The sequence below is a fragment of the Leptonotus elevatus genome, chromosome 6 (genome assembly GCF_054856555.1).
Source record: "Leptonotus elevatus isolate MCC_2025b chromosome 6, RoL_Lele_1.0, whole genome shotgun sequence".
Classification (NCBI taxonomy): domain Eukaryota; kingdom Metazoa; phylum Chordata; class Actinopteri; order Syngnathiformes; family Syngnathidae; genus Leptonotus; species Leptonotus elevatus.
In genome coordinates, this window is record NC_141244.1 from 1,592,669 (window position 1) to 1,616,371 (window position 23,703).

The 23,703-nt window shown below is 39.8% G+C and overlaps 1 protein-coding gene across 2 annotated transcripts in view; it reads right to left on the bottom strand.

Moving 5' to 3' along the window:
• Positions 1–19,310, bottom strand: part of pomgnt2 (protein O-linked mannose N-acetylglucosaminyltransferase 2 (beta 1,4-)) — a 31,133-nt gene extending 11,823 nt beyond the window's left edge. Inside the window, exons 1-2 of one of the 2 annotated variants that reach the window (XM_086078191.1) lie at positions 18,726–19,310; positions 5,931–6,012 (exon numbers count right to left, since the gene is read on the bottom strand). The gene's annotated coding sequence lies outside the window, so the exon portion shown is untranslated. The remainder of the gene's footprint in view (positions 1–5,930; positions 6,013–18,725) is intronic. The other variant, XM_086078190.1, reaches the window with a different exon arrangement.
• Positions 19,311–23,703: the final 4,393 nt, after the last annotated feature.

Genomic DNA, 23,703 nt, shown 5'->3' on the forward strand with positions numbered 1-23,703 from the left:
AACAGAGAGGATAGAAGGGTTAAAGTAAGTTATTTTAACAAAAAATTACAACCTTTTTGTTAGGGGTGGGAATATTTGACTGTCACGATTAGATTTTTGATTCAGAACGATGTATATGTATCTATATATATATATATATATATATATATATATATATATATATATATATATATATATATATATATATATATATGTATATATATGTATATATATATATATATATATATGTATATGTATATATATATATATATGTATCTATATATATATATATATATATATATATATATATATATGTATCTATATATATATATATATATATATATATATATATATATATATATATATATATATATTATATAAAATAATCTGTCGATTAATCGCTATTTTTTTCTGCCAAAAATCTGCATTGGCCTAAAAAATTGCATATCGGTCGGGCCCTACTAACTTCTGGTTAGCATTTGAATGGGATCCTCCCTTCGCTTTTAACATTATCGCTAGGATAGTGATGTTTTAAAATCAAAGCATGTTTTGTATTTAAATTAGTGCTGGCAAAGTTAAAGTGTTAACTGCTTAATTAATCACAAAAAAATATCGCATTAATCATGAATTAACGCAGATTAATTGCACTATTAATTTTGACCATATATTATCCTTAAGCGTGACAGTGGATGGCTACGTTTAAGGTAGCACAGGTTGTGTTTGAGCAATAAACATAATTACATGCATTAAAGTAAAGAATTTCATAAATCTTTGCATATTACATTTAGAATATTTGTTTGTCAAAATATTGGGGTCATTTTTTTCTATTTTAAATTATGCAAGTAATTAACTGATTAGAAAAAGAGGAGGATGAGCGTGTGCAGTGGATAAAAAAATGTCCTCATATCATTCAAACATTCAAAAGAATTAACACAAAACCTAGGCTCTTCGAATTTGGGCGGAAATTTTCTTTGATAAAAAACGATTAATCGTGATTAATCAAAATTCTAAGATGTGATTAATCTGATTTAAAAAATTTATCGTTTGACAGCTCTAATTTAAATACAGTGGATCTTATTCTTATTGGCGTTCCGTTCCGTCTCCAATTCCGCTTATCCGGGGTCGGGTCGCGGGGGCAGCAGCTTTAGCAGGGAAGCCCAGACTTCCCTCTCCCCAGCCACTTCAGCCAGCTCCTCCAACGGGATCCCAAGACGTTCCCAAGCCAGCCATGAGACGTAGTCTCTCCAGCGTGTCCTGGGACGTCCCCGGGGCCTCCCGCCGGTAGGACATGCCCGGAACACCTCCCCAGGGAGGCGCCCAGGAGGCATCCGAACCAGATGCCCGAGCCACCTCAACTGGTTCCTCTCAACGTGGAGGAGTAGCGGCTCGACGCGGAGTCCCTCCCGGATGACCGAGCTTCTCACCCTATCTCTAAGGGAGAGCCCGACTACCCTGCGGAGGAAACTCATTTCGGCCGCTTGTATCCGGGATCTTGTTCTTTCGGTCACGACCCACAGCTCGTGACCATAGGTGAGGGCAGGAACGTAGATCGACCGGTAAATCCTCCTTCTTCACCACGACGGACCGATACAGCGTCCGCATCACTGCAGACGCTGCACCGATCTGTCTGTCAAAACCTATCCAAAATCTCCTGCTCTCTTGTAAAAACTAAAATCAATAAAGAGTCTGGACTTTATCAACTTTTTACACAGAACCGTGGGATCGATTTCTGCCCCATCGTCAACTTTCCTTTTTCGGGACAACCACACACCCATCTTAGCCTGGCTCAGAACAAAGTTTAAAACCCGGCTTTCCTTCTTGATCTGGCCCTTGTGGTTTAAACCATAAATAAAAGAGTGCTTGTGAAAAGCTACTTTACATTGAGTAAAAACTAAATCAAAACAGATTGCAAACGCTCGCACTGATAGAAACAGTGAAATACTGTTTCCCTGTGTCCACAGAAGGGGCAGGTATCCGCAACGGCTGGATTTATTGCGGATATATAGGAGTTCACGGCCACGATGCCGTGGAGGATCCGCCACTGAACATCGCTGTGTTTCTTGACCACTGGGGCCTTGTATAAGGTGCCTCAAGCTGGCTTCAGTTTATCGTCTATAACTCTCCTCCATGGAGTGTCCAAGCGTCCGTTAAGTTTGTTTTTGTGTAAGGTCTTGACCATTGTTCGGTAAAAATGTTTTCCGGACGCGGCTCCCAACGGAACTGCTGGAATGTTCTCCAGCAGGGGACCGCCACAGTCACCCAAGTCTGGGAGCAGGCCGATGTGGGGGAAGCCGTCCTCCGGGTTTGGAATTAGGGAACCACTGCCATACCATTTATTTTAAGAACACTCTCAATATCACAATAAAACACCCGGATCATGGCTATGAAGTCAGGGCCGAAACCAAAAGCACCCATCGTTTGCCACAGGTACTGGTGTTCCACCCTGTCAAAAGCCTTTTCCTGGTCTATGGAAATGAGACCAGTCCCAATAGCCAAGGAATTGCAGAGTTCCAAATAATCTCAAATTAGATTTGCATTGTCACTAATGAGCCTGCCCGGCACGCAATAGGTCTGATCAGGGTGGATGATGGACGACATCACCCCTCGCAGCCTAAGGGCCAGCGCTTTGGACAATATCTTGTAATCGGAGCACAGCAAGGACACAGGCCTCCAGTTCTTAATATCCTGCAGGTCTCCCTTCTTTGGTAGCAGGGTGATGATGGCCCTCCTGCAGCTCAACGGGAGTTTCCCATTTTTGATGCTGTCGTTCATCACGGCAAGCAAGTCTGGTCCGACAATCGGCCAGAAGGACTTGTAAAAATCCACCGAAAGGCCGTCAATGCCAGGAGCCTTGCCACACTGCAGGCTCCCTAGGGCAGCTTCCAGCTCCTCGAGCCTCACCGGTGCCGCCAACTGGGGGTTTGCTCCTGGCTCACCTGAGGGAGACCGCTTAAAAATTTACTGTGTGTCTCTGGATTACTTGACCACTCATTCCTATAAAGGTCTCTGTAGAAACCGGCAGCATATTTCCTAATCCCAGAAGAATCTGAGACTTCAGAACGGCTACCCGTGCGTAAGCAATGAATGATTTTCATTTGTCCATTTTTCTTCTCAAGCCCAAAGAAAAACTGAGAGGGGGCATCCATCTGCGAGATGTTCATAAAACGCGACCTGACCAGCGCCCCCTGTGCAGAAACCCCGAGCAGGCTGGCCAGCGCCGACTGTTTGGACTTGAGGGAGTCTAAAAGCCCTCGATTTCCAGTAGAAGCAGCTAAAGACTGTAACTCCTCTACCTGTCTCTCCAGACCCCTTACAGTCCGGGTCAACTCACCCGTGGCAAAGCGAGTGAAATTCTGGCACAGTTGTCTGGTCTGAGTTTTTCCGTAATCCCACCATTGCTGGATGGTGGGAAAATTGGGTCTGCTCTCTCTGTGGGATAACCCAAAAAAAAAAAAAGCTGTTTTAAAAGCCTGATTATTCAAAAGAGCTGTGTTAAAATGCCAATAGGCGCTACGTAAGCGAATGTTCTGAATAAAAACGGAACAAGACACAAGAAAATGATCGCTAAAACCCACAGGCCGAATCGAGCACCTTTTAAAAATATTCAAAAGGTGACTAAAACAGTAAAAGCGATCAAGTCTGGCGAGGGATAAATACTTCTCATAGCTATGGCTCCATGTGTACTGTCGTGTGTCATGATGAAAAACTCTCCATAGGTCAGACAGCTCGTGGTCTTTAATGAGCTGTCTGAGTCTGTGAGACGACCCAGGGTGTGGCTCAGGATGATTCCTGTCCAGAGCAGGATTTTCAGTGCAATTAAAATCACCGCCTAAAAACACGAAATCACCACGACACGCTTTAAGAGCATCACCTAACTTATCCAAAAACGTGATCCTCTCCACCCCTCTGGTTGGAGCATAGGCGTTTAAAAATACTAACTTAACATCTTCATAGAAAGCTATAACTTTTAGTAAAAAACCTGGAATAATTTCTTCTACACTAAAGGAAGCCGGCAAAAAATTCTGAGCTAATAAAATACCAACTCCACCACTGGCACTGGAACCATGGCTCAGAATTACCTCCCCCTTAAAAACTATTTTCCATTCACAGACATTGTTGTCAGTGCGGTGCGTTTCTTGAAGAAACAACACATTCAGTCCATTCAATTCCATCATCTTAAAAAGAGCAGCTCTTTTGAAATCAGCCCGGGCACCATTCACGTTCAGAGTTCCCATATTAAAATCACACATTAATGGGGAAAATAAATAGCGACCCATTAGGACAACACAGCAATGACAAAAAAACAATAAAAGGAGATTAATCACCCATTTCATCATTGTGCAATTCATCTTTGGCTTTCGCTATGCTCTTTCTGAGCCGATAAATTTCTTGGTCGGTGAGCACTTCCCCAAGCCTTCGTGAAAGAGGCTTTGGACTTAATAAAAAGCCTGAGATCGGGAAAATGCTCGGATACGGCGGTTTGCCGTACCCCTTTTGTATCTTCAAGAAACCTCTTAATCATTTCGACAGAGTAGGGTACATCGTTGTCATCCTGTGTAAAATCACATTCACTTTCAGTCGTTTTTCTATTTTTAACAATACCTTTCACAAGAACATTAAGTTTTCTCTTTTGCGACACTTTCAGTGTGTCATCATCAGACATTGCCTCATCGCCCACATCAGCCATGTTTTCATTCACAAAGACATTTTCACACGGTCGTAGAATGACGGCGTTTGCTCCCCTTTTTTCTTTTATCGATTCCTGTATTACGTTATCGGTTTGTGGCAGTGGCGGGCCACCGCCGGCTCCTGTCGACCCCTCCGCGGCCCCGCCCACCACCGGCACCGTATCAACCGAATCTGCCAACCCCGCCGTCACCGGGGCGACCGGAGCCGACAGATCGGCCAACACCGGAGCCTCCAACGCCGCCGAATCCACCGGCTCCGTGGGCTGCAGCGCCCCTTCGGCCACCGCCGCATCCCCGGGTGGGGGGGCGCTCCCGCCCTCCGCTCTGGACAGGAGCGAACTAGGTGCCCCTCCGCACCGCACCCAAAACACTTCATGTGTTCAGTAGAAACAAACACCATATACGGGAAATTATCAACTTTAAAAGTGCATGTCAGGTTCAGCTCGCCCGTCGTGTCTTTAAGCACTATGTGCACCTGTCTCCGGTGACACACAACATGCTTAAGCTGCGGTGACTTGCAGTCCAAAGACACCATTTTTATCGGTGAAACGAGTTGACCAAATCTCGACAGTTCTTTAGCGAGCACCTCGTTTTTAATAAACGGCGGAGCATTCGAGATCGTTACCTTTCTTGCAGGGCTCACGAGGGGGAGAACAAGAGTGAAGGTGTCGCCAATCACAACACCGCTCTCAACCACCTGTCCCACCTTGTTAGTGTCATCAAGGAAGATAACGATCGCTCCATTCATTCGGGACGCAGATTTAATACTACTGTATCCCACCACCTTCCCCACGGCCAGTCCTGCCTCCTCCACCGAGCAGCCCACTGCCGGCAACAACGAGGTGTTTAATAAATATCTGCCTCTTCTCTCTGCGCCCAAGTCCTAAATCCGCCTCAACGTGTCATATATATATATATATATATATACATATATGTGTGTGTGTGTGTGTGTGTGTGTGTGTGTGTGTTTATTTTCACTTCTATTTATTTATTTAGTAATTTATTCTTTTTTAATTTTGGCAGTTTGGGAGAACATGCAAACTCCATCCAGGAAGGCCTGAGCCTGGAATCGAACTCGCAACCTCTGTGCTGGGAGGCAGCCGTGCTAACCAGGCATCCACTGCCCTGATTGTGAAATAAATGTTACTATTTAATTAATAGCAGAACAATCGGTTAGCATTAAAATTAAAAAGGGCTAGCACTTAAATGCAAAAGACATAAAAAAAATGAAAGACGCACAATTAAAGTATTGTAAATACTTACCTATTTAATAGGTGCGGTAGTTTTAGGGTATACATATAGTAAAGGTCATCCTGTGTGTCGTAGCAGCTAGCATTTGCACGTCCTAGGGAGAATAACAAAAGTTAGATCTTCAGGCGATAGGAGAATTCTATCAAAAACAAGAAATAGCTGTAACCGAATAGAAAAAATAATAATGTATCCCTTACGCAGAAAATTATTCGAATCGTGACTAAAATAAAACTGTACGCACGCTTTTTCACATGTGCAATGCGTCCATGACATCGCAAATTCAAAACCCGAATCCTGACTAAAAACCATTAGCCATAGGATCACGGTAGTACCCACTGTAAGCATCTAATGTGTTAACGTACTAATTAGAAGATGTTTCGATCATACAGTCAGATAAAAATGCTATCGTAAAGACATGTTTAGGTAAATTATATATCTATATATATATATCTATATATATATATATATATATATATATATATATAAATGCCAGTGAAATCCTGGAGGGATTGGTACAAATGGTATATGTGCCATAAAACACCATATATCCAGTATACTTTATTAGCCCAAGAGGTCCCCCTTGTTTTTCGTTCATATTCTTCTTCTTCTTTGTAAACGATCTCATTTTTGGGGACCTAAACATTTAAGAAAACTCACCAAACTTTTCACACTCCTCGGGCTCTATATGAAGTTGCCATAACAACATAGCAACATATAGCGCCCCTTAGTGTGAAAAAATATGCACTAATCCCGGCACGTTTGACCGAGGGCTACGAAAATTGGCAGGCACGTGAAGCGCCCCAAGACACACAAAAAAAAAAGACAGCGGAAGCCATATCCTAAAATGTACAGGAAGTGAGCTATGAATTTTTGAATGTCCAATTTTGGCCCATTTTTGCACATTCTCTGTGGTCATTCTTTTTGCCCATTTGCCAACAGTTTTCATCCGATTTACTTCTAACTTGGCATGTATCATCTCAAGTCCTGGGACAAGTGGGGGAAAAAATCTTGACTTTTTGAAATACTATATGACGGGGGCGGGGCCTAAAATTTTGCCTTTAATATTTCCTTCATCAAAAAAGAGGAAATGCAAACTTCTCATGAATCTTAACTCTTTGACCGCCAAAAACGTTTAATAACATTTAGTAAAATCCAAATGAGCGCCGCCAAAGACGTTAAAAGACGTTCACTATGTTTTTTTTGTTTTTTTTAAAACGGGGGAGGAAAGCCTTGGCAAGCTGTGCTGAAAGTATCGAGCAGGTCGAGTTAGTATAATGACTATTTTTGGGCACTAGATGGCAGCGATGACTCTCTTTGGACAAGATCGGGTAGGCGTCAGTAGAAGACGTGAGGCGGAGCTAGAGTGTTGAGGGGAGAATGGCTGAGGAGGCGAAAATGGCGACCGGTTGCAAGAAGCTCACACTTGAGCATTTTTTTCAAAGACAAAGACTGGTGGCTAAATGTAGGTAACTGCAGCTCCGAAACGAGCGCATCGTACCATACTTGGCGCTTGCATGCTAAAAACAAATGGTAGTATGTATGCTAAAATACGGTAACAAGCATTCTACTATTTGTTTTAAAATGGCAACTGGAGTAAAATAGTGAATTCAGTTCAGAATCTATTCACACACCGCGGCGCGCCCAGTTTTTTGGTGGATCGCTCCAATGCTCCTCCAGCGGTTGGATCATGCCAGAATGATGGCAAGCTCCGACGTTTTCTGCTTCCTCACCTTCCGAACCATGGATTCATTGATGTGGAATTATCTTACGGCTGCTCCATTCCCATGTACAACTGCGTAACTGCAGTTTAAATTGTGCAGTTTAAATTGTGCAGTTTAAATTGTGCAGTTTAAATTGTGCAGTTTAAATTGTGCAGTTTAAATTGTGCAGTTTAAATTGTGCAGTTTAAATTGTGCAGTTTAAATTGTGCAGTTTAAATCGTGCAGTTTAAATTGTGCAGTTTAAATCGTGCAGTTTAAATCGTGCAGTTTAAATCGTGCAGTTTAAATCGTGCAGTTTAAATTGTGCAGTTTAAATTGTGCCTTGAAAGCATGTCTCGACTTTAAGCTGATGCCATTTACGGAGTTCCAACGGAGTTCGAGTCGTCTCCGCGGATAGTGCCCGGTCGCCAAATGGGTGGGGTCCAAACGAGATAAACAAAATGAACTACAGGAGACAGGTCACACTGCAGTCTGGCGTTTCATTTGATCTCTTTTTGTTCACTTCCATCTCCACATTCGAATACATACAGCGACAACTCTCTTCTGCCTTCGCCGCCGCCGCAAAAAATGGCTGGCAACAGCAATACATGGCTTGCTTTCTTTACTTCTTTTTCAATATCGTGGACCTAGGCTACTTTGTAATTCACTCTCCATGTTTAAGGGAAAGGAATGGGCTTTAAATTGCACTTAGACTTTTTCATAAAAAAAGATAATACACCTTTGACAATAACTCAAAATGTCAAATATTGCTGTTTTAAGCCATTAATACCTTGTTATTATATACATAGACCAAGTATTAAAAAAAATGTATCTGCCTCTTATTTATCTTAAAGTTGTTTTCCTAAATTTTAAACAACCATATTAGACATTTTGAGTTGATTTTTTTGTTTAAAGGGCAAAAGTGTTTAACTCTTTTACTGCCAAAAACGTTAAATAACGTTTAGTAAAATCCTACGGAGGGGTGCCAAAGACGTTCACTATGGTTTTTTTGGTTTTTTTTGGAAACGGGTGGAGGAAAGCCTTGGTCAGCTGTGCTGAAAGTATCAAGCAGATCTAGTTAGTATAATGACTATTATTGGCCCCTAGATGGCAGCGATGACTCTCTTTGGACAAGATTGGGTTAGCGTTAGTAGAAGACGTGAGGCGGAGCTAGAGTGTTGAGGGGAAAATGGCTGATGAAGCGAAAATGGCGACCGGTTGCAAGCAGCTCACGCTTGAGCATTTTTTTCAACGACGAAAAGCATCGACCAATGCACATTGATGACGACGATGATGATGATGGTGACTCCGAGGTTGGAAGCGTTGACGCGGCGGCTATGATCATGTCGTAAAGCCTCACCGGCTAGCGATGCTAACGGCGGAAAACGAGCACTTCTGCACAGGCGGGCGTTCAATCGGACGATGAAGAGTAGTCGAAAAGCATCGACCAATGCTAAAGAGCACATTGATTACGACGATGATGTTGATGGTGACTCTGAGGTTGACGCCGAAGTTGGAAGTGTTGACCCAGCGGCTATGATCACGTCGTAAAGCCTCACCGGCTAGCGATGCTAACGGCAGAAAACGCGGCGCACAACCGAGCACTTCTGCACAGGCGGACGATGAAGAGTACCTCGAGTCCAATGCATATTCATCGGAGGAGTGGGTACCAGTGTGATCACGGAGAAGACACTGGTTCTGGACTACGATGCCACCATGAATGGAGTGGATAAGATGGATCAGAACATCTACCACCCTGTATAGGAACTGAAGGACATGAGGAAGCCAGACGTAACACCACCGTAACGTAACCGTATCATGATCCTGATAGTAGACTTGATGGCAACATGGCCAAACACACACTGCAGTATATACTTGCTATTCCCCGGAAAAAAAGGCCGGCAAGAAAGTGTAACGTCAATCGCAGTGAAAACTATTCTGTTGTGCAAATCCTGCTGCGTCTCCTTGCACGCAGGGGAGTGTTACACAAAAAGAAAAACTGTAGTTGAAACATCCACATAATTGTAAATAGTACCACAGTTGCACACATTTGTAAATAGTTTGCCAAATTGTTGTGTCAAATTATTACACTGTTGAATGCAAATAAACGTATTTTGCTATCAAAAACACTTTTTCATTGTTGGTGGTAGTGTTTTACATAAGTAAAGCACTGTTTAGATGTTTGTGGCATCATTCATGGACAAAAAAAAGGAGTCAAATTCACTAGAGTGCATGAAATAATATCGTTTCACGAAAAGCTTGATTTCTCCGTATTTTGGTCCAAAACAGAGCATTTGGATGAAACTAACTTATTTTCTATTGTTGATTACTGAAGAACGGAATAAGGTAGGAACAAACTTTTTTTTTCTGATGAAAGATGAGAGTTTCCATAGTCCAAACAAAAAAAATTCTGTGGACCTTGAAAGATCAGTCAAAATGCTTAAATCGGCTGGCACCCACAGCATCCCTTTTCTGAAAACGTCTGGCAGTCAAAGAGTTAATAAAATACATCAATTTATTTTATTTTGTTTTCTGATCCAAAAAACGATTTGATCTGTGACTCAAATCTGTGGTCCGATCCGAACCATGACTTTTGTGATCCTTTGCTGTCACCGACTCACCATCAGTACTTAATCTCTCCTGTTTATAGGAACGCTAATCCCCTAAAGTAGTCAGAAACAGTGGTGAAGAACTGGTGTCTGCACACTACTTGCGAAGAACAGTCTGCAAGTTTTCACTGTCACATACTGAATGTTCTGATACATCGTTGAGAACATTTCTGACAATATATCGAATATCATAGATATTATGTATCGTGATATTGTTGTTATCGTGGGCCACATATCGTCACAGTCTTGAATTGTGAGCTACCCGTATCGTCCCACTCCTGTAAGAAACATTAACCCAATTCTCATGTTAAGTTTGAGAGTTATGTCATCTGAGACTAACTGGAGTGTGCCTGTCCTCTGTCACTTCAGCCTAGGGTCATGTTGTAACCATGCAGCGGCAGTGCTATTTAAAGTGGAGCTGTATGTAAGAATGGGGAGGACTGAAAAACCAGCAGTCACTTCAGAAGAATGCCTTTGGAAACAAACTAAGAAAGAGGTTAAAAAATCAAGAGTCAAAGAAAATCAACTTCTGAAGACCCAGGGCAAGCCAGCTGCTGACAGCAGTCCCAGCCAAAGTTAAGTTAAGTTAAGTTTTCTGATGAAAGATGAGAGTTCAATCTTTCATTTGGTAGTATCTGTGTTTCCATAGTCCAAACACAACATTTTCTGTGGACCTTGAAAGATCAGTCAAAATGCTTAAATCAGCTGGCACCCACACATCTTCTTTTCTGAAAATGCTTGGCAGTCAAAGAGTTAATAGCCACGGCCTGAAAACATCTAAATGATAATATTTGGTTATACATGTAGCACCACCTAGTGGTGACAAGAAATGTCATACTTTATATTGTTTTATCTATTGTGCCGAGCCCGGGATCCAGTTGAAATTTTGTCAGAAAAGCATAAAGATGTTGATCATGCCCCACACCGAATATTGTAACTTTTCGCCAAAGGGCGTGGCGTTGCGGTGCCGCAAAGTCTGATGATTCACCGTGAAAAGTTGCGTTAACTTGACCCAGATGATCCTATTTTCTCAAAATTTCACACATTTGATGAGAATCCAGTGCTGAAGACATCTACGAACTTACACTCTTAAAATTGCTGGGTCAAATTTTACCCAAATTGGGCTATTTGTTAACCCAACACATTCCTAAAGTTGTACCAACCCAGCCAGTAGTTATTTTAGATCAGTGGGGCTGGGTTATGGGCGTCACCAGGCATGTTGGGTTACCATAATTGATTCCAAAATGGGTCAACTCTGACTTCGTCTTGTTAAAGGGATACTTGACTCATTGAGACATTTTCAAAAGTAAGAAGATAATATTTTGTCTAATTATTAATCTGATAACTTTATTTTTCATGAACAATTAATACCTTTAAAAAAAAAATTGCCACTTGCTGTCGACTGAAGATGGCATCACCAGTGCTGAGGAAACAGGTAACGACCAATCATGGCTCAGTTTGCTGACAAACCTAGAAACCAGATGAGCCATGATTGGTTGTTACTCGTTACCTATTTTCTCAGCACAGGTGATGTCATCTTCAGTTGGCAGCAAGTGGAAAATGTGTTTTTAAACATGTTAATTGTACATGAAAAATAATGAAGTTATCGAATTAATTCTGGACAAAATGTGAACTTTTTGCTGTTGAAAATGGCTCAATGAGTTAAGTATCCCTTTAATCCCATTTTCTGGGCCGCATATGATCCAAACATTACACATCTGACTGTTATTTCTGGATAAGTGTTTTGGAGTTAGCATTTCTATTTGTACACATTAAATAAAATTGTTGTTAAAGGATTACAACCAAGACGCAAATATCATCCATTGTTTTATTTCACAACAAGGGCGCAAGGCTGCAACTAACAATTGCTCTTTTTATTATTAATCAATGAATCAAATAAAAAAATATATATTTCCATCAATTTATTCAAAAACATAACAGTTCAAAGTGATAATACAGGGGAAAAAACAAATTAAGAATCATTGACTGGTTTGGTCAGAAAATGGGCAACATTGCTGATGATTGTTCCACAAACTAAAAGCAGATGTTTGCAATTTTCTAGATTTGATTAATACAAAAGATTGTCAGTCTTCTATCATGGATGACTGCAGGATTTTGCAAATATTTTATGTTGAGAGTATGAAATTCTGAGGATTTGTACCATTTTTTAAATAATTCAATCACAAACAACAATTTTAAATAATAGAAGAAAAAAAAGCAATTTGGTCTTTTGTCAATTTACAGTACTGCATTTGATTGCTGTCCTGGAATGTGGAAGATCACATTCTGAATAAATTCCCAACTCTGGACACATGGTTTGGGGTAATATAACTGTGCATGAAATAAATGAAATGTATAGGCAGGACCCATCAACTGCACCTAAAAGGGATCGGTGCACCATGGCTGCCCGCCCCATTTATGATCACAGGCTTGTGAGCACAGATGCTCCTCCTCAAGCATAACAACAAATGGGTACAACGTTGTTGCTGTGCTCAGGTACTGAACCAGGTTTTTTCCAGGCTGAAGAAGAAAAGAGGGAAGAAAAAGAACAAAATGATTAAGTTATTACAATTATTATAAATTGATAACCTGTCACCAATGCATCATCATGAACGTAAATTTTATACATGAAAAAAGCAAATAAAAAATCTATTATTTTACATGATGTGTTGTAAGCTTGTTGATCAGCTATGTCAAATCTAAAAAACTTTTTTTTAGAACCTTCATATAAAAAATCTATTTACCATTTTTGCTCTGCATAATCTCAGATTACAAATCAAAGTAGGCAATAATTAACAATCAAATAAATAGCAAATATTTTTAGTGTTCCCTCGCTACACCACAGTTCACCTTTTGAGGCCTTGCTGTGACACAGATTGTAATTTGTGACCAAAACATTATGTATCGCATGTTTACATTGCTATTTTCTGGGTTTTTGTATTTTTCTTCCTTCTCAATCGAACCTGACAGAGTATTATTGTTTATGAAGTTGGGGGGGGGGGGGGTTGTTTACACAAAAAACGAGACCATGAGCATAAGACCTTGTTGACCCCACAATCCCTGTTCCCTCAGCGTGGGTGGGTTCGGAAACACGAACACGCTGCTTCACTCGGACCATTCGGAAACTCGTTCAAATGTGCCGTTCATGGTCTTGGGTTTTGTGAAACAAAACTCAAAAACTAATATATATATTATATATATATATATATATAATATATATATATATATATATATATAATATATATATATATATATATATAATATATTATATATATATATATATTATATATATATATATATATAATATATTATATATATATATATATAATATATTATATATATATATATATAATATATTATATATATATATATATATATAATATATTATATATATATATATATATATATATATAATATATTATATATATATATATATAATATATTATATATATATATATATATATAATATATTATATATATATATAATATATTATATATATATATATATATATATATAATATATTATATATATATATATATATATATATAATATATTATATATATATATATATATATATATATATATATATATATATAATATATATATATATATATATATATATTTACTAGTCCGACTAAGAAGGACGAAGAATAGTAAGAAAAAACACGAAATAAGGTAAACCTGCGATACATAAAGTTATGGTTACAAATTAAAATCTGTTACAGTCACAGATGAAAGTCCGTGTAACTTTTACGGAAAAGGTGAAACACAATTATAGCAAGGAAACACTGCACAAATATTTGCGATTGATTTGTTTGTTGAATATTGGCACTTATTATTAAAAATGACATCATACATCAAAGTTTTCCACCCCAGTATCAGCATCCAGATGTTTACAAGTTTGAACAAAATTGCTACAGATAATGGCCTGATACAGAGCCCAAATGAAGTAATCCATTCAGGCAAATTCCACACTTTAGTGCAAGTTAGCCATGTTTTGGAAAGGAATACAAACATATTTAGGATGAAATTCCTCACTAGTATTGACACAAAGCAAACTAGCTGGCTTTATACTTCTTCACAATTAATAAACATTGCCATAAACGACCTTGCAATTCAATGTCTAGTACCCACTGCCCACCAATAATTTCCGGACTTCAGCTTTTTGAGAGCTGTAGTCGATCTGTAACCCACGGTAACCGCCAGAGTCGCTCACTTACACCAACTACCCCCACACCCCCATTGCGTGTTTCAAATCACATTAACGAGCCAGATAGTTGACGTCCACGCCAAATGCACGAACACACAGCTTAGTTTTAAAGTGTACCTTCTTCAAACTATTAAGTGCATTTAACTGTTTAATAATGGGGGATTTCATCTTTGTGCTTGGAGTTTTTCACTCTGGACCCAAAGTCATATTCATGAAATTACTGCATAGCTTGCCACTACAATAGTAATTTGTTCCATGCTAGTAAACATAGTAACATAACATCATCACAGCGTTTCAATATAGAACGGACTATGTAAAAATAAGTCAGTTAGCATGATAAACAACCTACCTTTGCATTTTGAGGTATATTGTCCCCTGGTGTGAGCGTAGCATCTCGTCCCAGAAACCCAGCCAGCGACAAGGTTTTAAATCAGCCCCGGTGTAAGGAGGAGAGATGGCATTGACTACATAATGATATAGGCCGTGCGCTGTGAATTCCGGCAAAGTCGACGATTTGATTAACTTAGTAAAAACAACAGGCAACAGAAGGTAAGGGGCTGTTTTCAAACTAGCAATCTCCAAATAAAGTAAATATCACACACTATGAGTCCCGACTAAATGTGCGACTTCGACTGACAAGCAAACTTCGGTTGAAGTAGTATTTTCCATGGCTCTATGGGCAAAAATAACTTTTAATTTGTAAAATAGCAGTCGCTGAGTCACTAAGTCGCTCCGGGTCACGTCCACTTCCATTCAACAATCATTTCCTTACGCCGTTCGTCATAGGGCAATCACGTGATCACGTGACGTTGGTGTAAATGGTCAATAGTTTAAGTGGCAGAAATACACAACGTTTAGTTCATGTTCACCCAAAATCTGAGAACTATCGTTCATTTAATTCCATCGGATAGCGCACTGGCCGACAAAACACTCTTTCTCCTACGAGCGCCATGGCCCCGACGTTCGCCGTCGCCAAGCAGGCACTTTGGGCGGGCTAACTAGCGTCCCGCATTATTGTACTCCAAAGTTAAAGTTGATAATACAGCTAGCCTAAAATAAAATACATTATTGTATAATAATGTAAAATGCGGTGTATTTACTGCTTCACGTCACCATTAGCAACAGCCGGCAAGTCCAAGTTAAGAGAAAAGATGGGGGAGATAAAATGGGGACTTCCAAATGCAAACCTTGAAGGCGGGGCAAATTTTAACCCAACAACTGGTGTAAATGTAAACATATTTTCCTGATCAAACTGACCTCAACAGCCTATACCAGTAGTTGGGTTAAGAGATCAATGCATTTTATTTTATGTTATGGGTGGAACATCTCTGACCCAGCAGATGGTTTAATAATTTAGTAAAATTTTACCACCAACTGGCTAAAAAGATGACCCAACAGCGTTGACCCAAAGGTTGAGTTAAACATTTTTAAGGGTGTATATTTCATCATATTGATAGCGCCACGGCAATAATGGCAATTTTTGGGGTTTTTTTTCTTCAACGTTTTTCTCCAACCACGTTAACTCGATCTACCTTATATTTGCTCAGAACAGTGTTTAGGCCTTCAATGATGTCACAACACGAAATTTGTGAGTTTTTGCAAATTGCTCTGGACGTGGCAAGGCACTGTTCGCCAAGAATATGACGACGATTTTGAGGGCCTAAACATGCACAGAAACTCATGAAACTTGGTACACACATCTGGCCTGGCAAAATGAGCAATCTTTTATCAAGTATTGTACGATTTATACAACACACACTGTAGACAGATGCACTATGGAAAAGCTTTTCTTTTTGCAGTAGTTTTAAATGGCTTACCAAACTAAAATCCTGTGCCACATTGGAGCCAAAAGTAGAATCCTGATTGTTTACTGTGCATCTTGCTGCTCTAAATAGTAAAGAAGGACTACTACACTATAACTTACAAGACTACGAACTACTTCTTCTACTTCAATTTGATGGTTGTCAAATACTTTGGATTCATTAGCGCCCCCTTCTTTAGCATAGATGCCTATGGCTATGAAGAAGGCCACTGGCGGTAATGCATGACTTCTTCTTCTTTCTTATCGCGGTTGGCAGGTGCTTTTGGTAGATTACCGCCACATTATTAAACGGAGTGCATGCATGTGGCAGTAATTAAACTGTACATTAAATGAAAGAAAAAAAAAAGTGAGAAGTAAGGTAAAATATTGGCCATAAAAACACAAATTTTGGATGCATAATTATGCACTATGACTGTGTTTCTTATGTCAAATTATTATTATTTTTATTAACTACTGGAAGCTTAGCATAAAAACCCGTCACAGGAATGTGAATGTTGTGATTTGCCAGAGTGTTTTTGCCACTTTATTTACATAGCGCTATAGTTGTAATTGGTTTAAATTATTATTTATTGTTTTGATCAGGTCATGTTCAATAAAAATATACATGATTAATGTAAATGCATTGGATTCAATTATAAATGTAAATATTAATATTTTTACTAATGCGCCAAGTAAGTGAAAAAAGTTTCTACTATTTGCAACATTGGTACTTCTGAAAATATCTTCCAAATAAAAGTTAAATTGGCACTGCATGAAACCCTTAACTGAATTGAAAACCAATGTGAATCATGTATCAAATCGGGCCCTTCTGAATCGAATTGAATCGATTTTGGACATCTGAATCGATACCCAGCCCTACTAGTACTACTACTACTACTACTACTAATAATAATAATAATAATAATAATCATAATAATAATAACAATTATAACAACAACAATGACAAATTTGTGGCTGTGGCTCAGGGTGTAGAGACGGTTGTTCAGTCACCAGAAGGTTGGCTGTACGATCCCCACTCTCCCCAAGTCATGTGTTGTCATGTCCTTGGGCAAGGCGCTTCACACACATTGCCTCCAGTGCTAACCACACTGTATGGAAAGTGTGCGAATGTTTGGTGGTGGTCGGAGGAGCCGTAGGCGCACAGTGGCAGCCATGACGGAAGTCAGCCTGCCCCAGGACAGCTGTGGCTACTTAAGTAGCTTAGAATGTGTGAGTGCATGAATAACGTATCCATTCCATTGTAAAATGTCTTTGAGTGTCTAGAAAAGCGCTGTATAAATCTGATTGCATTATTATTATTATAATTATGATAAAGAAGACTAAAATGGCGATCCAAATAAATTTGCCAAGGGACAACTGTTTGTCCATACAAGAGCTAATTATCTTTGAAAAAAGAGAAAAAGCAGAACAAGGAACTAATTTAAAAAACATTACCAATATCGTCTTATCATTAAGTTGCGGCTAAGGGGTTTGTTTGGGGGTAACTACATGGGCACAACACCCGCAGACACACCGCCTTCATTTAAGCAGGAGCAGAGAAGATCTCGTTTCTGAAATAGGCCATCAACCACGGCCACTTATCATTCACTTTCGTTCCACAAACCGAAACTGTATCATCGTACAACATCACCCCCTCCCCTTTTTTTTCTTTTTTAAATCACTTATACGAAGTACGAAATTAACACCAATCACTGGTTAAAAAACAGTCATCAGAAAAAAATGCTTTTGTAACACACTTTAATGAAACATTAAAATGAATCCCATTAGTCGATTTAATAAATCGATTAATCATTTCTAAAAATATTTGATAGTGACAACACTAGTTGAGTCTGATGATGATGATACCTACATATACTGTAAATCAGAAAAACTCACTTGATCATTTCAGATTACAGTTCAAATCTATGTACCCTCAAGATTATGGTTTGACAGCATCTGTCTGTAATCTGTAAATAAAGTTTATTCATATTGTACTACAAAATATAAACTTGTGTTGAATGTGTTTATTATCTCAATCTTTAACCCTAACCTGAAATTCCATTGTACGTTGCATGAAGAGTTATTGAACAAAGTAATTTTTTTACTTTAGTGCTGCCATTATGGGACAAAGCTCACATTACATAATGTTGTACATAATTTTTTACTTTTTATCATTTCAAGTTTCAAAAATGTAGGGGTCTAAACATGCATACAGACAACAAACTCTTGCCAGTTTTACCCTATCATGCTATGTTTAGATGTCTGATATAAAAATAAAAATAAAACTGCAATGATTCAAGCGGATTACTTTACTTAACAAGAGAAACCAAAAAACAGATGCCCCCCACACAAATGTGGAACGAAATCCTATTTCTAACGGCTCAAGCCACATATTGCTTCTTGGCTGATGGCCTAAAACACGAGCACCATTGGAAGTCAAGACATTTAAGGTAAACGTTTACAAACTAACACACTAAAACGTGTACCTTAAAGCAGATTTGGGGACTGATTCCAGGAAAACACACCACCTTTGTCATCATCTTCATCATCAACTGCTTCTTCGGCCCTGTTTCAATACCCAGGGCACGGACTTGCGTCAATACACGATTTGCGCCCCCTGCACGATTTGCGCGCATATGCGCGGCAGGTGGTCTATCTTGGCTCGCTAACGTACGGAAACTACACTAGAACAAAAGTAGCCTGGCAAGCCGCCAGGCGGCCATAGACAGCGATTCGACTCCGTCCTAAAACAGGACGGCCCAATCAAATTTGTCTATTTGCGTGACCTCGTCTTTGTAGCAACGTCACTCTTCAGTCATCAAGTTTTTCACGCAGCAACGACGTCATTCACTACTGTCTCTCTTCGGCTAGTAACCATGTTGGCTTTTTACTGTGTCTCCGCAAAAAAAAAAAAAAAGTATTCAACGAGTCGCTTTTCTCACGTCCGCTCTTCGCTCATTGGTTCAGTCCACTGTCTGTTAGCTATGGTATGCCCCGCCTCAGAAATGCGACTGATAGGGCGGTTGACCAGACTCACTCGCCAGGCTAGAACAAAAGATCCAAGTAATGCCATTCCCTGTACGTACAATCACTGCGGTGAAGCTAGTACCCGCCTCTCCTCTCAACCACTGCTCTGTATATAACTGGATAGCTGCTAGGCCGAGATTTATGAAGCCTCAAAGCCGCCATTTTACCACTCCCAAGAAACGCGTTCACGGCATACAATCCTATACATTACACTACAGTATCGAAATTGGAGAACATTTGAGTACTTAGTAGAAACGGCATGATTTACGATGTTTTAAATTTGTTAAACATAAACAAGAGGAATTCAGACATTTTAAAACTTGGGCTTAAATACACATATAAATTATAAGATGAATGATGTTTGGTGTACAGAAGGAAAATGTATATTTTTTTAAATTAAAAAATGATGCATGTAATTCAATAAAAGATGCCTCTGCCAAAGCTAATATTGGGGAGAAGAAGTTTGTCTTCAAAGCAGCACATACTGTCCACTTTATATTAAAATAATAATAATAATAATAATAATTAATGACCACCCTATGGCTTCAACGGCTTACACGGGCGTGTATGGGCTACCAGCTGTCCAATAATATATACAGATCAGTGCTCTTAACGCAGGGGATCTACCATGCACTTCCGCATTCCATTTGCACTGCTCTGGGTGGCGAGGTGGGAGTGTCAAGGCATCGCTTACCCTCGGTGCTGGCGGTGCGGGTTCGCTTCCCACCTAGAGACCACATTTATTCGTATGAATATGTGTGTGTGGATTAAAAATAAATAAATAAATGAAAATAAAATGCACTGTTTAAAAATGTGCACTGTCTGAAAGGAAGTGTCACACAGGAAGTGGTGGGGTACACTTTAAAATAAGAGCATTGCATTGATAATCAGGAAGTGGTGGTACAGCTTTGCAAATAAAAGCGAATGCACTCGGACCAAGTTGTCAAACGCGCATTAACTCTTTGATTGCCAAGCATTTTCAGAAAAGAGGATATGTGGGTGCCAGCTGATTTAAGCATTTTTATTGATCTTTCAAGGTCCACAGAAAATGTTGTGTTTGGACTATGGAAACACAGATACTACCAAATGAAAGATTGAACTCTCATCTTTCATCAGAAAAAAAAGTTAGTTTCTACCTTATTCCGTTTTTCAGTAATCAACAATAGAAAATAGGTTAGTTTCACCCAAAATACGGAGAAATCAAGCTTTTTGTGAAACAATATTATTTCATGCACTCTAGTGAATTTGGCACCTTTGAATTTTTCCCCATGAATGATACCACAAACACCTAAACAGTGCTTTACTTCTGTAAAACACTACCACAAACAATGAAAATGTGTTTTTTGATAAAATACGTTTACTTACATTCAACAGTGCAACAATTTGACAAAACAATTTGGCAAACTTTACAAATGTGTGCAACTGTGGTACTATTTACAATTGTGTGGATGTTTTAACTACACAGTTTTTCTTTTTGTGAGATATATTGTGTAAAACTCCCCTGCGTGCAAGGGGACGCAGCAGGATTTGCACCACAGATTAGTTTCACTGCGATTGCCCCTTCGCGTGCACTTTTTTTCCGGGGAGTAGCAGGTATATACTGCAGTGTGTGTTTGGCCATGTTGTCATCAAGTCTACTCTCAGGATCATGATATGGTGACCTGGTGTTACATCTGGCTTCCTCGTATCGAACTTTATCATTAAGTTCTCTGATGACACAGCTATCATCAGCTTGCTGCAGGCCGGCGGTAGCCCACTGGACTATTTCTCAGAAATAGAGAAATTTGTCCAGTGGTGTGACCAGAATCATCTTGTGCTCAATGTGGGGAAGACAGAGGAGGTGATATTTGATCCAAAAGCTGTTGGTGACCACAGGCCAGTCGTCATTAAAAGCAATCACATCAGCCAGGTGGGTTCATACAGGTATCTGGGGGTCCACATTGACAACACACTCAGCTGGAGGGTACATGTTGGAAGTCTCTGCTCCAAACTCCAACAGCGTCTCTATTTCCTACGCAGACTTAGGGTCTATGGAGTGGAGCAGAGGATCATGCTGTTGTTCTACCGGGCTGCATTGGAAAGTATCATCAGATACGGCATTGCTGCCTGGTACGGCAACCTGACTGTGCAGTCAAGGTCACAGATTGCCGGTCTGGTGCGGACTGCCATGAAGATCATGGGGGTCAGGAATCATCCTTCCCTACAGATGCTTTATGAGCGGTCCGTCACCGGACTGGCACAGAAAATTGTTACTGACCCGACTCACATTCTGCATCATGAGTTCCAGCTACTGCCTTCCGGCAGGAGATTCAGGGCCCCCAGAACCCGGCTGAACCGCTACAAGAACTCATTCCTGCCGACATCCATCAAACTGCTTAACAACCGACATTAACTCAGTACAATAGATATATGGTGCAATGTTGTGTGTGTGGAATATATGCAGCTGTGCTGTACATACTCATGTGTATATATATATATATATATATATATATATATATATATATATATATATATATATATATATATATATATATATATTTAGGAGTGTGTGTGTGCAGTCCTCATGTATGTACTTCTCTACACATGTATACTTCTGTGAAGATTTCTTATTGCTGCACTTCTTATTTAACTTTAATTTTATCTCTTTCTATTCTGTTGTTTCTTCTTTACTGTAACTGCAGCTGGACGGAATCCAGGAAAAAGTTCCCCACGGGGAAAATAAAAGTATATCGTATCGTATCGTATCGTATCGTATCGTATCCTTCAGTTCCTATACCGGGTGGTAAGAGATGTTCTGATCCATCTTATCCACTCCATTCATGGTGGCATCGTAGTCCAGAACCAGTGTCTTCTCCGTGATCAGACTGTACCCACTCCTCCGATGAATATGCATTGGACTCGGGGTACTCTTCATCGTCCGATTGAACGTCCGCCTGTACAGAAGTGCTCGGTTGTGCACCACGTTTACCGCCGTTAGCATCGCTGGTGAGGCTTTACGACGTGATCGAAGCCGTCGCGTCAACGCTTCCAACTTCGGCGTCAACCTCGGAGTCACCATCATCATCATCAATGTGCTCTATAGCATTGGTCGATGCTTTTCATCTTTGAAAAAAATGTTCAAGCGTGAGCTGCTTGCAACCGGTCGCCATTTTCACTTCCTCAGCCATTCTCCCCTCAACACTTTAGCTCCGCCTCACGTCTTCTACTGACCCGATCTTGTCCAAAGAGAGTCATCGCTGCCATCTAGTGCCCAAAAATAGTCATTATACTAACTCGATCTGCTTGATACTTTCAGCACATCTTGCCAAGGCTTTCCTCCACCCGTTTCCAAAAAACAAACAAAAAAAAACACAGTGAACGTCTTTTAACGTCTTTGGCGGCACTCATTTGGATTTTACTAAACGTTATTAAACGTTTTTGGCAGTCAAAGAGTTAATTAAGCTTTTTTGTGACCATCAGGCAGCATAACTTCATATCACTGTTTAGTTAATACCGTAAAACAGTGATTAGAACGGAAAGTAACGAGATCTTGTTTAAGGCCCATGTTGTATACAGAGTCATCGCTGCAACGCAGGCACATATTACTATCCTAGGAAAAAGTGGTTTATCTTTTTTATTATATCATCCTTCCACGGATTTTTCCGCAAAAATGCGGCCCGTACCGTAGATCGCACCCGCACGCATGAGGTATTGATAGAGTAGATAATATTTTTGTACTCTTTGCGTGTTCCAATAAATTGAAGTTGAGATTCTGGTGAAGAAGTTCCTTTACAAAGGTAAAATTATTCAGAAGCTTCTGATCACATATATGAAGTCACCCAAGCAGTGATTCGTTCAAAATGTCTCCCTCTCCTCGAGCACACAGCACATTTATTGAAAATCAGTGAATAAAGGAAATCGCCTCTCCCCTTCCCTCAGCAAGTTCTCAAAAGTACAAAATCAGATTAGACTTCAACAGCAGTATACCAGATTGTCCTTGGACTCTCTTTGGCCGAACAGTGACTCCTACAAACATTACTCTCTTTAGATAATAAAGAAAAAGAAACCTGTTACCTTCCTCTTTCCCAGGCAAGAGAACAAAGGACTATAGATTGACTTAACATATGAATTAACTGTTGTCTTATTATTACACAGCTCTAACTAATATCCAAAACGGTTAAAATATAAATAGAAACAGAAAAACAATGTTAATAATCTAACATTCCCTCATTTGAGCTCGTGAGAGCTCAACACATTGAAACATTTTTTTCTTTCTTGTTCAAAGGAAAATACCAGCCGGATCTTCATCATCGCAAACAGCAACGCAAAATTAAGCACTGGTTGTGTGGGGAAAATAGTTATCATTAAAACATCCCTTTAGCAGGAGGGGAGGTAGTTTAGCAGTCATATGGCATTAAGAAAAACAATTTGATACATTAAAAGATTTTTCAGTGGAAT